At 34.7% G+C, this 17297-nt stretch overlaps 1 long non-coding RNA gene across 1 annotated transcript in view; it reads left to right on the top strand.

Annotated features, from left to right (window-relative positions):
* Positions 1-17297, top strand: part of LOC108529100 (uncharacterized) — a 62748-nt gene that overhangs the window by 7884 nt on the left and 37567 nt on the right. Inside the window, exon 2 of the long non-coding RNA XR_001885402.1 lies at positions 6823-6906. This is a non-coding gene — a long non-coding RNA (uncharacterized LOC108529100). The remainder of the gene's footprint in view (positions 1-6822; positions 6907-17297) is intronic.

Here is a 17297-nt window from a genome sequence, read left to right as displayed (position 1 = left end):
TTCTTTTCTTTTCTTTTCTATTTTCTTTTCTTTTCTTTTTTTTTTTTTTGAGAAAGAGTCTTACTCTGTTGCCTAGGGTGGAGTGCAGTGGCAAGATCTCTACTCACTGCAACCTCCACCTGCCGCGTTCAAGTGATTCTCCTGCCTCAGCCTCCCGAGTATCTGGGATTACAGGCTCCTGCTAACATGCCCAGCTAATTTTTGTATTCTTAGTAGAGACAGGGTCTCGCCATGTTGGCCAGGCTGGTCTTGAACTCCTGAACTCGGGTGATACACTCTCCTTGGCCTCCCAGAGTGCTGGGATTACAGGCATGAGCCACTGCGCCCGGCCAAGAAGCAACTTACTTTTTAAATGAGACACAAACTATGATAACTGTACACAGACACAGATGAACTCTTTAATCAAGTAACATGTATAAAAGGAAAATTTGATATATTTAATATCTATATCATTCAATAGTAAATAGAAATATAGCAGTTCAATTACTTGTTTCAATTATTTTTATTTATACATAGCTCATGTAAAATCTCAAAGTTTCCCTTTCAGTTTTCTAGTTCTTCAGTGACTTGTATTTAATGGATGGCTTGCATTTCATGAATGGATACATAAGTGGCTATATTTTTTTCTGTTTTAGCATTTATTTATCCTCACTATTATATTACCATCATCCTTGACAATTCAAGAATATAGGCAGTGCATAATACCATAGACTTTCATTGAATCCCAGAGCCTCGTCAATGGTTAGGATTCTATAACACAAACACTGTGTCTGCCACTTTGTACTGAGTGTTGGATGCACAATCTAAACCTTAGAAGGAGCTCAAGCTTATTCATTCCTTGAAGCAATGTGCTGACTGGGTCATGGCTAAGGAGACCTAGGACCTTGGTTCTGGGGTTGCATCTTTATGTGCTAAGAACAAGAAGCCTTTGTCTCCATATGAAATGGAATTTTGGTATTCTTAACTCCTTGATTTTATTTTTATATTTGGAGTATTTTATCTTTATCTGATGAGGCATAGTGGGCTTTATTAATAAAAACAGAAAAAAAACCAAGGGGAAGAAGAAATTGTCCTGGACAAGGTACATTTTTTCTTGTTTGGAAAAAATATGTCCTTGTATATCATATAAAGTCCAGCGTACTTTCTAATGGCCAAGTATTCCATATATAAACTTGCAATACAATGTATTAATAGTAGTGATAAATATATGACATTTTCTTAGACTTTTCCTTTGTACCCATCTGTTCAGGACCTAGTTTGTGTGATTGGTCAAATATTCAGGTTGTCAGGACTTTGAATCTTACTCTACCTTGAAGACATATCTAATCCTGAGATTACTTTTGGTCTCCTTGTATGGTTCCTTTCACTAGGCCTGCAAATTCCTTGAACAATTTCATGTTTCTCATAGGCTATGTGTAGTAGGTGCTAGAACACTTAAGACAGCAGAAACTGATCCTACAACTGTGCATTATGTGTCTAAGATAATGACTTCATGGTCATCTTTATCATGCCAATAAATCCAGTTTCACCAGTTGTGTTAAAGTGAAGATACAACATTAAGGAAAAAAAAAGAGAGGATCTTAAATCCTGTTATCTCAGTGCTTTAAAGTAGACTTGAGAGCAAGCAAGCGTTAGGTAAAAGGAAGAGAATAGAGAAGGGAAGGGAAAGACAGGTATTTAAGAGCAGTCCTGAGATATCTTAAATGTAATACAAGTGATTTTCCTTAATGCTATTCTAGGATATAATATTTTTCTGGAGCAGGGAGAAGTACCTGTACCTTTTCTTTCTCCTCATCTAGTAGAAATCCTACTCTATGATTGCAGTTTCCTCCAGTTAGAAATTCTTCACTGGTTCGTATTGATTTTTTTTTTAATTCTTAAAGATCGTAATCCAGGGCTGATTTGATACATTCAAACACATTTTCCCTTATCTTTCTTTGGACATTTATGGTATTTGTTTGTAATTATTATTAATTATAAAATTGTTTTATATTCTTATGGTTCATGTTCATGAATTAACCTATATTCTTTTTCACAGTTTGGAAATGATCTTATTTATATTCCCAGCTTGCTTAGTGTCTAGGACTAGTAAGTGCTCAATAAATTCTGATTACTGGATTCATGAATAAATGGAGAAATGAATGACTGAATGAACCTCAACAAATACTTTGGTATAAATAAGTTCATATCAAAATGTAAATGATACTTGATCACTTTGTGTTATATCTTGAAAGTGGTAGTTTGGGAGGGTAGGTAAAAAAAACAAGCCATTGGACTATCTGAAGATCAAAGAGGATGAATCTAAGCATAAAAATATACCCTAAAAGGGAGTCTTTAAGCAAACATATAGGAAGCTGCTGAAGATGGCATATGTTAATCCTTGCTTTAGAGTCAAGAACTGATTCTTATTTATTATTTCCAGTATTTAACACAGTGCTTAGCATATATAATCAAAGAATGTTTGTTGATTAATTACAGCTGATATGTATTGCGTTATTAGTATATGCCCAAATCTGTGCCAAGTGCTTTATATATTCTCTGCTTTATACCTTACATTGATAATATAAGGTTTTATTATGAATATTGATATTATTATTTATAATAAAATAATATTGTATTTATTTAATGAATGAGGAAACAGAGACTTAGAGAGTTTTAACATTATTAATATTCATAATGAAATAATATTATTGTCTTTATTTTATGAATGAGGAATCAGAGGCTTAGAAAGTTTTGGAAATTATGCTGAGGCCACACAGCAAGTTTTGAGACCAAAATTTAAATCCAGAGGTCTTATCTATCCTAAGAACCTAAACCCATAACTTTGAGGATTTCATAATGTATCTTTCAGTTTATCTGTATTTAGGTAAGTAAAAACTCCAAATATAAAACAGCATTTAGATCCTACAGAGTCATATTGTATTATCCCAGTCTATAGGTGGGCAATAGGTGATGAAGACATGCTTAAATGTTTTAGAGAAATCACAGGTCATTCACTAGGACAGAAAGCATGTTTTGCTCAATTACTGTCATGCTATTCATCTACATAACCTGTTTCTCTCAGGAGGATGAAGATTTAGGCACATTGGAAGCTTGTTTTTTAAATGGCTTCTGAGAGGATTCTATATCAAATATAAATATATATGTATGTCCATTCTCTATAGCCATTCTCTAAGTGTTGTCTGGAGACAGAGAGGGTCCCTGAAATTATTTCTTTAAGTCCAAAGTAAAAATAATAATATTAGAATGCCAAGACAATTCCAATGGGGAATTTTTTTTTTTTTGTAACAAATGGCGTTGGGACAACTGGATAGTCACATGCTAAAGAAGGAAATTATACCTCTACCTCATGCTATATACAAAGTCAATGCAAAATGGATTAAATATCTACATGTATTTATTTTAGCTGAAAGCTAAAACTATATACTTCTTAGATAAAACCAGGTATAAATGTTTATAACCTGTAATTAGGTAATGGTTTTTTAGATATGACACTAAAGTGACAAAAAATAAATAGATAAGTTGGAAATCATCATAGTTAAAACCTCTGTGCTTCAAAAGACATCATAAAGAAAGTGAAAAGGTAATCCACGGTGTGGGAGAATTTTTTTTATAAATCTTATATCTGAAAAGGGACTTGTATCTAGAATATACAGTTGACCCTTGAACAACACAGATTTAAACTGTGCGGGTCTACTTATGTGTGAATTTTTTCAATAAACGTTACACTGAGTGTGCCTGTCTCTTCTGCCTCCGCTTCTTTCTCCTCCGTTTCTTTCACCTCTGCTACTCCTGAGACAGCCAGACCAATCCATCCTTTTCCCCTTCCTCAGCCTACTCAATGTGAAGATGACAAGGATGAAGACTTTTATGATAATCCATTTTCACCTAATGAATAGTAAATATATTTTCTTTTCTTATTTTAAATATTTTGTTTCTCTAGTTTACTTTATATTAAGCTGTATATATACAATATATAATACATATAACATACAAAATGTGCGTTAACTGTTTATGTAATCAGTAAGGCTTCCAGTCAATAATAGGCTATTAGTAGTTAAATTTTTGAAGAGTTAAAAGCTATATGAGAATTTTTGACTGTGCAGGAAGTCAGCACCACAACCTCTGTTCTTCAGGGATCAACTATATAAAGACCTAATAAAATTCAATAATAAAATTATAAATAACCCATTTAAAAAATAGGCAAAGGATCTGAATAGATAGTTCTCCAAGGATACATGAATAACCAGTAAGTACATAAACAGATGTTCATCGTTAAACATCAGGAAAATACAAGTCAAAATCACAATGAGTTGTAATTTCACATCTACTAGGATAGCTATGATAAAAAAAGAGCAATAATAACAAGTGTTGTCAAAGTTGTGGAGAAGTCAGTACTTTCATACACTGCTCGTTGGAATGTAAAATGGTGTCACTGCTGTGGAAAACAGTGTGGTAATTTCTAAAGTAGTTATAGGACCCAGCAATGCCGCTCTTTCATATATGCCCAAGAGAAAAACATCTGTCCACACAAAACTTAAATAAGAATGTTTATATTAACATTATTTATGGAACAAAGAAGTGGAAACAGTCCAAATGTTCTTCAAATGATGAATAGGTAAATAAAATGCAGCATAGCCATACGATGGAATATGAATCATCAAAAGAAATGAATGACTGATCTATGCCGTGTCTGACCAACATAGTTGTTTTTCAAGAAAATGCATTATTCAAATTGATAAGAGAGTGGTTTATTATTGTAGAGTATGAGTGAATAAAAGCTATATCAACAATGAGCTACATACAAAATTGGTATGCATATGTTGGGCAAAATCTTTGGTTGAATTCTACACTGGTGTCAATGAGGTTGGGCAAAAAACAACTAGTAGTAAAAGAAGAATTATGTAGAGTGTAAATTTAAAAACAATTGGATATTACAGTGGTTTGGGAGACATTCACAGTTTGATGATCTGAAATAGAGAGACCCCCTTGAGTAATTGGTACATACAGGAGAGACCTCAGAAAGCCACACCTTAGGAGTAGAATGAAACTAAATCTAGAATAAAAGTTACTGTAAACCCGCCCTAGCAGGATGAAAAGCAATCCTCAGAATGATCATTTAAAAAACTGTCTTCTAGAATAAAACATTCTTTTATAGAAGACAAAATTTACACAACCAACAATGCCGTATTACAATTTTCATCATCCAATCAAAAATTACATGTAAAGAAGTAGGGCAGGGCGGATGTAGTGGCTCACGCCTGCAATCCCAGCACTTTGAGAGGCTGAGGCGGGCAGATCACAAGGTCAGGAGATCAAGACCATCCGGGCTAACACGGTGAAACTCTGTCTCTACTAAAAATACAAAAATTAGCCAGGTATGGTGGCATATGCATGTAGTCCCAGCTACTCGGGAGGCTGAGGCAGGACAATCGCTTGAACCCGGGAGGTGGAGGTTGCAGTGAGCCAAGCTTGTGCCACACTGTACTCCACCTGGTCAACAGAGTGAGACTCTGTCTCAAAAAGAAAAGAAAAGTAGGGCAATAAACTCATAGTCAGTAGATACATCAATCAGCAGAATTGAACTCAGAAATGGCATAAATTAAGGGCCAAACAATATTTTGTTATATAAGAGGCCATAATGTAAATATTTTAGGCTTTGAAGGCTGCCTATGGTCTTTATTGTATGTTTTTCTGTTTTGTTTTGCTGTGTATTTGTGTGTGTGTGTATTTAACAATACTTCACAATATGCAAACCATTCTTAACTCGTGGATTGTACCAAAAAAGTTCCATGGACGATAGTTTCTGAGCTGTTATATACTGATAGAATGAAAAGAAAAGGAATTTAAATTAGTATAAATATGTTTAATAAAAGAAAATATGAACATAATTAGAAGAAAAAAATAAAACCTATTTATAAAAGAAGCAAATGGAACTTCTTGAGATGAAAAATAGAATATCTGAAGCAATAAAATCACTAAATGAGTTTTAAGTGCGTGATAGATACCATAGAAGAAAATGTTTAGTGACAATCAGAGCACTAGAACCGATTTAAAAAATGAACAGAGATTCAGTGACATGTTGGACATTAATAAGCTCTCTAGCACACGTGTAATTGAAGTACTTAATGGTGAGGAAGGTAGGGCATAACATAATTTTGAATAAATAAGTTTGAAAATTTCTTAAATTTGGTGATATACATACATCTACACATTCAAAAAGCTCAGTGAAACCTAAACTGAATATGAATAAATGAAACCACATCTAGACGTATCATAGTCTAACTACTAAAACCCAGTAATGAAGAGAAAGTCTTCAGAGGAAAATGATATATTACATACAAGGTAACAAATTTAATTGACTTCTCATTATATATAATGCAAACCAAAAGCTGATGGGATGATATTCTTAGAGAGTTGAGAAAAAAGTTAATCTAGAATCTGTATCTACCAAAAGTGTCTTTCAAAAATGAAGGTTAAATGAGACCTTTGTAGAATAACAAAAGCTGAGAGAATTTGTCACTGGGGACTTGCACTAAAAGATATGTTCAAGAAAGTTCTTCAGGCTTAAGGAAAAGGATATTGGATAGAGATATTTGCACAAGGGAAAGAAGAGTTTCTTAAATAGTTAATATGTGAATAAATATAAAACTAATTATTCATTAAAATTGTATTAAACTATATTTGATTAAAGAAAAAATAGTAAAATGTATAATGGGGTATATAATATGTGGAAGTAAAATTACTATTTATTTTTCAGTGGAATTAAGTAATCTAGGTTTTAAAGAGATTATATGCTTTCTTCTTCTTCTTTTATTTTAGGTTCCAGGGATACATGTGCAGGTTTCTTGCATGGGATAAATTGCATGTCGCTGAGGGTTGGTGTACAATGATCCCATCACCCAGGTAATGAGCATGATACCTCATAGGTAATCTTCCAACCAATACCCCCTTTCAAGCAGTCTCCAGTGTCTATTGTTCCCATCTTTTGTCCATGTGTATTCAGTGTTTAGCTCCCATGTATAAGTGAGAACAGGCAGTATTTGGTTTTCTATTCCTGCTACTTCACTTAGGATAATGGCCCCCAGCTGCATCCATGTTGCTGCAAAAGACATAATTTCATTTTTAATGGCTGTGTAGTATTCCATGGTGTATATGTACTACATTTTCTTTATCCATTCCTCCATCAATGGGCATTGAGGTTGATTCCATGTCTTTGCTATTGTGAATAGTGCTACAGTGAACATACAAGTGCATGTGCCTTTTTGATGAAATGATTTGTTTTCTTTTGGGTGTATACCCAATAGTGGGATTGCAGAGTCAAATGGTTGTTCTGTTTTAAGTTCTTTGAGAAATTTCCACACTGTCCTTCACAGCAGCTGAACAAATATGAATTCCCACCAGCAGTGCATAAGTCTTCCCTTTTCACTGCAACCTTGCCAGCATCTGTTGTTTTCTTTACTTTTTAATAATAGCCATTCTGACTGGGATTAGATTATATTTCATTGTGGTTTTGATTTACATTTCTCTAATGATTAATGATGATGAGCATTTTTTTCATATATTTGTTGGCTGCATGTATATAGAAGTAAAATTATTGACAAGAATAGCACAAAGGGCAGGAAGGCAGAAATTGAAGTATATTGTTTTAATGTTTGTACATTGTACATAAATCTGTGGCATGCCAAAGACATGATTCCAGAAAAAGGTATCTAAATAAAAATGTCTGAAGGATATTGTTATTTGGAAATATTCTATATGAAGATTTTCTTAGTTCCTTTACTATCAGAAGTAGGTACTGTAAAAGAATCTGGATCATATACCACTCACTATTTGCCAAAGATGAATTAAGTTTGATTCTGAAATATATATATGGGGGAAAACCCCAAGTGTATTATTCTTCTTGTGATGGGTAACACTAAGCAGATATACTGTGTTTGATTAAAACATACCTGGGGAATAATTGGTGCTAAATATGGATACTTGACAAACAGTAGTATAATATTTGAATCCTGAAAAGGAAGTCAAAGTTTGCTTTTTCTCACACATAACAAAGAAGAGAGAATAAAATTTTATCAAGGGGATGAATGCCAAGAAAATGTCATCAACAAGTGAGAGGAGTATCTGTAACAAACAAAGAATATCCAGGGGAAGGAGACTTCTAGGAGAGTTTCCTTGAATTTCCATACCAGAAAATCCCAAATGTGTTATGGAATCTTTTTTTCCATGTGTGTAATAGTATAGGATTCTTCACGTACTTTTATCCCTTTCACCTTCTGGATGGATTTGGGAAATTCTTGCAAGCAAGTCAAAGTGGGATTTCACAGAATGCATATTCCACAAGGACATGTCTATGTATTTGCCTTATTCACTTGTAATAAGTGATACAATTTGCCTTAAGTGAAGTGCACAAGTGGGTGCTGAAACTTTTAATTCAAGAACCATAACATTGGATGAGAATCAATGTCTGTTTTAAGTCTTAATGCTCACACAAATAAGATATTTCTTAAAAATCACAGGAGCAAGATACTTATTTCATATATAGAAGTCTGAAGCTGAAATAGTGCTACTAAATAATCTGGCTAGTTAACGAAGATTTAAGAGTTATTATAATATTATTCAAAGGCAAGTAGTAATATGTATATATGACTATATTCATAGACCAGAGAAGTAAACATTTTCTGAGAGGCATTCTTTGAGAATAATTTTACCAGGAAAGGAGTTAATAGTTTGAAGAAATGAAATTCAGCACCAGCAAATGAATGGCAGGAGATTCCATGTTTGTCTCTTTGCCAAAGTAGCAGGCTTGTTTTTAAGCTTATATAACCATTTATATTTTAAGCAGGTTTCTGAGAAATTGAAAGACAGCTTGGAAAGCTGGTGCTTTTTTCTTCAAAACAGACAAACTTTTAAAATTACTTTTTAACATGAAGCCAGTAGAACAGATTCCCTAGTTTGAAGTATAACAAATTCATTGACTCTTAAATGTTAAAGGACCTAGTATTTCATGCCCTAGTCATTGAAGATTCTCAGAGAATGCAAGTCTCTGTTACCAAGGGGAATACATGATGGTGGCTGGAGAGAGACAATAAACAAAAAAGACTCTGTCATGTTAGTGCTCTGAAGTACTAATAGGTTAAATAATCAAAGTAAAGAGATATGGACAGAGAATGGATGGGGTGAGCTATTTAGTTAGAGTAGTTAAGGAAGGTCTCTCTTTTAAGGTTGTATTTGAACATAAACTTGAATGAAGCGATGCAGAGATGAAATGATATTTATCTATCTTACAGATGCATAGATACATAGATTTAGTTATAGATAATTCTCCAGGTAGAAGATATAGCAATCGCAAAGTCTCTGGAGTAGAAGAGTACCTGGCACATTCAAAAAACAGCATGAAAACAACACAGCAGTGCTCTAGGGCACGGTGTAATCGGGTGATAGGAGATAGGTACAGAGAAAGGAAAGGGGGCCAGAACATGTAGGCAGCTGTAAGCAATAATAAAAACTTTGGAATTTATTCTGAGTAAGATGGAATGATCTGGGAAATATTGCGCTGAAAAGTGATAATCTGAGCGTTGTTGTGAGAAATAGACAGTAGTAAGGTAAGCAAGAAGGGTAATTGCAGATAACTTCAATATCCAGGCAAAAACCAATTTTGGCTTGGACTAGGGGCTGATATTGGTAAAAAATTGTTAGATTCTCAAAGTATTTTGAAGTAAAAACCAATGTGATTTGTTAATAGATCAAATCCGGGGTGTGAAAGACGGGGAGGTAACAAGGAAGACTTAAAGACTTTTGGCTTAAACTGTTGGAAGAGTGGAATTCTATTTATTGATACAGTGCAAATAAGGGAAAAACAGGAATAAGGGGAGAAGAATGAAGAGTTTAGTTTTTCAAAGTTAATTTTGAGATGTCTTTTAGGCATTTAAGAATTGGTGTCAAAAACAGAATTGGGTATGAGTAAACAGTGGATATATTTCAAGGAGAAGTAAGAGTGGATTTTGAACCTGAAAGTTATTAGCATAAAGATGATATTTAAAACCATGGGAAGACTTTGTTGGTATATAGAGAAAAGAAATGATCCCATAACCAAGTTCTAAGATGTCCTGTTGTTTACAGATTGGAAATCTGAGATGGAGATAGGAAAGAATGCTGAGAATAAGTGAGCAAAGGATGAGAACCTAGAGTTAGGGTAAAGAGTAAGGTGTAGTTCAAGAAGAATGGCATGATGAGCTATGCCAAATGCCGCCAATTATTAACTATTCATTGGCAGATGGTAAATCGGATACCGCCGCTATTCATTGCCTCTGTTCTTTGCTGATTCTTCATGAGAGCCTCTTACTATATATCAGGACTTCCCTCCTGGATGGCAATACCAATTGGTCAAAAGAGGGAGTCATCCAACGTTTAAAGGTCCCAGGAGGTGAAATCTGATTTACATAACAAGTACTACTTCTATACACAAAACAGTGTATTTTGTGATGCTTTCTCCTTTTTTTATAACAAACTCCTGTCCTCTCAAAGAATGTGAGTCATTAGAGAAGAAAAAAAGGAACACTGTGGAAAATTAAAGTATCCAAAAAATATGTCAAAAATTCCACTTGGGAAGACATTGCTGCTTTATCATTAGTCCAATGCTCTTCAAAAATTAACCCAGAGGAGATTTCAGTTACACTACTCGTGAACTTGAACATGGCATTCAGACATTCTACTCATGAACTTGAAATTAGATTTTAGGGAAGTAAGTGTTATTGAACTAAAAGTGTGCCTTTATAGACTCTCCTTGTCTACGATGTGTATCTATTTTTTCCGCTAATAACAATCAAGTAATTATTGTGTATTTGAGTAAACATAATCCATGTTTGACCTACTCTAGTCATCATTTTAACCTTTTGTGTTCATAAATATAATAGATAAATGCTGTCTTTTAAAGTAACATCAAACTTATATACTTCAGTATAATGTATTTGAACATTATAACATGATCATTTAAACATGGCTTTCTATAATGACCATAGAACCTGTTTTAACACACTGTGGTTAAATTTCTCTCATTGGTATAAAGCTTACAAAATAACATGAAAAGTTTTGATGACAGAAAATATCTAATATTAAACTAAACCCAAGTTCTGTCAGCTCTCCGTATCTTTGGGTGCCACATCTATAGATTCAATCAACCTCAGATAAAAATATTTAGACAAAAAATTACATCTGTACTGAACATGTGCAACTGTTTTCTTGACATTATTCCCTAAACAATACGGTATAACTATTTGCATAACATTTACACTGTATTAGTTATTATAAGTAATTTAGAGATTATTTAAGTATGCAGAAAGATGTGTGTTGGTTATATGCAAATACTATGCCACTTTAGCTCAGAGATTTGATATCTGTGGATTTTGGTATACTTGGAGAGTCCTGGAACCAATCCCTGTGGATACTGAGGGACGACTGTAATTGAGATTCTTTATAAGCTTAAAACCAAACTTACAATGAAAAATCAAGAAAGAGAGCTCAGATAAAAAGAATGTCTTTGCTCACAGAAAAACTACAAAACCAGAAGGGCTGTTTCCATTGAGTCTTCTTTTCTTCAGAAAGTATACAGACAGTAACTGGTATATGAGTTGGATTTGGGGCTACAATAGCATACATGAGACTCAGCCAAGGACAGCCCTTTTAAAACCTCAGGCAAAGAAAAATTACAGGCTACTGTTTTCCTAAGGCAAAGAAAAATTATAGGCTAGTGTGACTCTGGGTCCCACTAATGGATTCTCTATGGGGTCTTAGCAATGTGTGTATGGGAAGGCGGAGCATGAACTGGTTTCCCACAGTAATTTGATGCCACAAGCAGTTCTGTTCTAATGGAGTTATAATAGACTCTTTACTTCAAACAAACATTGATGTTAGTGGACATTAATTTTCATGGTGTTTTCCTCTGAGAAAGGAGGGATTTTGTTCAGGACAATAAGACCTTGTTTCAATTTGTGAGATGAAAGTTTTCAGAGAGAGAGAAAAAAAGAAGAGTCTATGCTTTTATGCTTTATCCAAGATTCGTCTCAATTCTTTTCTGCTTTGTCCTCTGGCCATATCTATATTCGTGATTTATTGCAGAGTAATTGATGGCTTTGCCAAATGGTGGTACACTGTAGTCTTTACAATGCATTGTGGTCTTTATGATGTTTGCAATGAGATAAAAAAGAATGCAAACCACTATTTTTTTAGTATAGCTCCTGAAATTCCATATCCCTTCACAAGTGTACTATGTCAAGTACAAATCAGTCTGTACTTTGCTGTGCCTTAAAAATCTTTAGTAGCTTTCCTTTATCAACATAGTAAGATCCAAACCCTTTAGTATGGCAGACAAGTCCTTTCTTCATCTGGCCTTTCTATGTGAAACATCTCTCAGTTTACCTGATCTCTATGTTATTTCTTGCCTGTGTGTTTTTTTAAATTCTGTATCCTGTGCCTAGAATTACTTTCCCTTTTCTTCGTCCTCCAGTTGCCTGTGTTACCTGTAGAAACAGCCTTTACTCCTCTAGGAAGCCTTTCCCCGATCATCCAGGTTATGCAATATATGTCTCCTGTGTTCTCACTCTGGCATATATCTGTAAGTGTACTTGCTACATTAAATTATCACTAATTCTATTTTTTCTCTGTCCCCCCAAATACTGTGGTCTCCTTAAAAGCAGGAAATGTTAACCATTAATTCTTTGTCAAGAGCAATGGCTAGCTAAAACATGAGCAATCACAAAATAAATGTTTGTCAGGTGAATGAATGAATGAACCAATGGTTAGTTTTAGGCACTACCAGTTCTAATAGGTTTAGTGCTCTTTTTTTTATCCAGCCTCTCCTAAACACTTTAAAACAAATACATCTTGAAGGATGTACCATGCATTCCATTATGATTTAGTTTGGAAGGAGTTTGGTGTACTGTAACAACCGAAGGTATTAGTGTGCCCAGAGAGAAAGCATATTTGAAGCAGAGTTGTAATTATAACAAAGGAAGAGTCCTAGCTCATGATTTATTGCCTGAAAGTTTCTAATGTGAGTACAATTAGTGCACTCTTAGAATGGCTCCAAATGATGAAGGATTTAATTATATGAGGAGCTCTACCTCCAGTGCTGGAGATATAGACATAAATTTGTGTTTCTATTTAATTTACTTGAAAGAGTTTTGATTTTAGCCACAAGTTTGAATTTAAATGAATATAACTGGAAGCTATAAAGTCCATTGTTCCTGAGAATCCAATGATTTGAGATAAAAATGTTTACATTTGTTCAATTCAAAGAAATAGCCTAGTTCTCATACTAAACAACAAACCCACTTTTTCTTTCTCTTCAGGCAGCTGTCTCAGAGGGATTTTCATACAACCTTCTAATCTATTTCTTTACTTTTAATGAGTAAAATATCCTAGGTGTTATAAAATCGGGAAGAATTATATTTATATTATTTGTTTTACTTATAGAAATTTGTATATATTCATTATTTAATTTAGTATATTTTAATTCTGAAAATAAGAACTTGTAACTATTTGAGATAGTTTCTTTATTAATTTAAATTTTTGTTGAGAAAAAATTCATATAAATTTACCTTTTTAATCATTTTAAATGTACAATTCAGTGATTTTTTTTGTATATTTGCAATGTTGTGCAATCAACACCACTATCTAATTTCAGAATATTTTCATCACCCCAGAAGACACCTCATATTCATTGAGCAGTTATACCCCAGTCTCCTTTCTTTCAAGGCCCTGTCAACAAGCTACTATTTGTCTCAACGGATTGAGTATTATGGCATTTTATATAAAAGGTATCATGTAACTTGTGACTTTTTCACTCTGTGACTGGCTTCTTTCACTTAGCGTAATTGGCTATTATGAATAATTGTGATAAGACCATTCATCTACACGATTTTATATGGCCATACCTTTTATTTCTCCTTGATAGATATCTAGAAGTAAAATTGCATAGTAACTCAATGTTTAACTTTTAAGTAACTACTAAATGTTTTTCTACGGTGGCTTCAATATTTTACATTCCTACCAGCAATGTGCGAGGCTTCCAGTTTCTTCACATCTTTGTCAACACCTGTTATTTTCTGATTTTAAAAAAATTATAGCCATCCTAGTGAGTTAAGAAGTGGCATCCCATTGTGTTTATAATTTCAATTTTGCTGACTAATGTTCTTGACTAGTGTTGTTGAGCATCTTTTTTATTGTTATAATTTAAGTTCTGGGATACATGTGTAGAATGTGCAGGTTACATAGGTATACATGTGCCATGGTGGTTTGCTGCACCCATCAAGCCATCATCTAGGTTTTTAGCCCACATGCATTAGGTATTTGTCCTAATGCTCTCCCTCCTCTTGCTCCCAAAACCCGATGGGCCACAGTGTGTGATGTTCCCCTCCCTGTGTCCATGTGTTCTCATTGTTCAACTCCCACTTATGAGTGAGAACATGTGGTGTTTAGTTTCTCTTTTCCTTGTTAGTCTTGCTGAGAATGATGGTTTCCAGCTTCATCTGTGTCCCGAAAAGCGTGACATTAACCATTCTTTTTAATGGGCTGATAGTATTCCATGGTGATAGTTCCGACATTTTCTTTATCCAGTCTATCTTGATAGGCATTTGGGTTTGGTTCCAAGTCCCTTGCTATTGTAAATAGCACTGCAATAAACATACGTGTGCATGGCGTCTTATAGTAGAGAATGATTTATAATCCTTTGGGTATATCCCCAGAAATGGGATTGCTGGGTCAAATGGTATTTCTGCTTCTAGATTCTCGAGGAATAACCACACTGTCTTCCACAATGGTTGAACTAATATGCACTCCCACCAACAGTGTAAAAGCATTCCTATTTCTTCACATCCTCTCCAGCATCTGTTGTTTCCTGACTTTTTTTTTTTTTCTTTTTTGAGATGAGTCTCACTCTGTCACCCAGGCTGGAGTGCAGTGGTGCCATCTCGGTTCACTGAAAGCTCCACCTCCTGGGTTTGCACCATTCTGCTGCCTCAGCCTCCCGAGTAGCTGGGACTACAGGCACCTGCCACCATGCCAGGCTATTTTTTTGTATTTTTAGTAGAGACAGGGTTTCAGAGTGTAATGCAGGATGGTCTCCATCTCCTGCCCTCGTGATCCACCCACCTCAGCCTCTCAAATTGCTGGGTGTGAGCCACCACTCCTGGCCATTTCTTGACTTTTTAATGATCGCCATTCTAATTGACATGAGATGATATCTCACTGTAGTTTTGACTTGCATTTCTCTACTGACCAGAGATGATGAGCTTTTTTTCATATTTTTGTTGGCCACATAAATGTCTTCTTTTGAGAAGTGTCTGTTCATATCATTCACACACATTTTGATGGGATTGTTTGGTTTTAACTTGTAAATTTGTTTAAGTTCCTTGTAGATTTTGGATATTAGAGTTTTGCCAGATAGATAGACTGCAAAAATTTTCTTTCATTCTGTAGGTTGCCTGTTCACTCTGATGATAGTTTATTTTGCTATGCAGAAGCTCTTTAGTTTAATTAGATCCCTTTTGTCAATTTTGGCTTTTGTTGACATTGCTTTTGGTGTTTTAGTCATGAAGTCTTTGCCCATGCCTATGTCTTGAATGGTATTGCCTAGGTTTTCTCCTAGGGTTTTTAATAATTTTAGGTTTTATATTTAAATATTTAATCCATCTTGAGTTAATTTTTGTATGAGGTGTAAGGATGGTGTCCAGTTTCAGTTTTCTGCATATGGCTAGCCAGTTTTACCAGCACAATTTATTAAATAGTGAATCCTTTCCCCATTGCTTGTTTCTGTCAGGTTTGTCAAAGATCAGATGGTTGTAGATGTGTGGTGATATTTCTGAGGCTTCTGTTCTATTCCATTGGTCTATATCTCTGTTTTGGTACCAGTACCATGCTGTTTTGGTTACTGTAGCCTTGTACTATAGTTTGAAATCAGGTAGTATGATGCTTTCAGCTTTGTTCTGTTTGCTTAGGATTGTCTTCGCTATACGGACTCTTTTTTTTTTAGTTTTTTCGAAATCTGTGAAGAAAGTCAGTGGTAGCTTGAAGGGAATAGCATTGAATCTATAAATTACTTTGGGCAGTATGGCCATTTTCATGATATTGATTCTTCCTATCCACGAGCATGGAATGTTTTTCCATTTGTTTGTGTCCTCTCTTATTTCCTTGAGCAGAGGTTTGTAGTTCTCCTTGAAGAGGTCCTTCACTTCCCTTGTAAGTTGTATTCCTAGGTATTTTATTCTCTTTGTAGCAATTGTGAATAGGAGTTCACTCATGATTTGGCTCTCTGTTGGTCTATTATTGGTGTATAAGAATGCTTGTGATTTTTGCACATTGATTTTGTATCCTGAGACTTTGTTGAAATTGCTTAACAGCTTAAGGGAATTTTGGGCTGAGACGGTGGGGTTTTTTAAATATACAATCATGTCAGTTGCAAACAGGGACGATTTGACTTCCTCTGTTCCTATTTGAAAACGCTTTATTTCGTTCTCTTGCATGATTTCCCTGGCTAGAGCTTCCAATACTATGTTGAATAGGAGTGGTGAGAGAGAGCATCCTTGTCTTGTGCTGATTTTCAGCTTTTGCTCATTCAGTATGATATTGGCTATGAGTCTGTCATAAATAGCTCTTATTATTTTGAGATATATTCCGTCAATACCTAGTTTTTGAGTGTTTTAGCATGAGGGGTGTTGAATTTTATCAAAGGCCTTTTTCTGCATCTATTGAGATAATCTTTTTTTATTGGTTCCGTTTATATGATGGATTACCTTTATTAATTTTTGTATATTGACCCAGCCTTGCATACCAGGGATGAAGCCTAGTTGATCATGGTGGATAACCGTTTTGATGCACTGCTGAATTCAGTTTGCCAGTATTTTATTAAGGATTTTTGCACCAATGTTCATAAGGGATGTTGGCCTGAAATTTTTGTTGTTGTTGTGTCTCTGCTAGGTTTTGGTATCAGGATGATGCTGACTTCATACAGTGAGTTAGGGAGGAGTCCCTCTTTTTCTACTGTTTGGATTAGTTTCAGAAGGAATGGTACCAGCTCCTCTTTGTACCTCTCGTAGAATTCGGCTGTGAATCCATCTGGTCCTGGGCTTTTTGTTTTGTTTGTTTGGTATTAATTACTGCCTCAATTTCAGAACTTGTTATTGGTCTGTTCAGGGATTTAACTTCTTCCTGGTTTAGTCTTGGGAGGGTGTATATGGCCAGGAATTTATCCATTTCTTCTAGACTTTCTAGTTTATTTGCTTAGAGGTATTTATAGTATT

This window comes from Rhinopithecus bieti, unplaced genomic scaffold (genome assembly GCF_001698545.2).
Source record: "Rhinopithecus bieti isolate Rb0 unplaced genomic scaffold, ASM169854v2 scaffold_6371, whole genome shotgun sequence".
NCBI lineage: Eukaryota > Metazoa > Chordata > Mammalia > Primates > Cercopithecidae > Rhinopithecus > Rhinopithecus bieti.
Note: the sequence above shows the minus strand (reverse complement) of the source record. Positions and strands in the feature narration are given on the sequence as shown.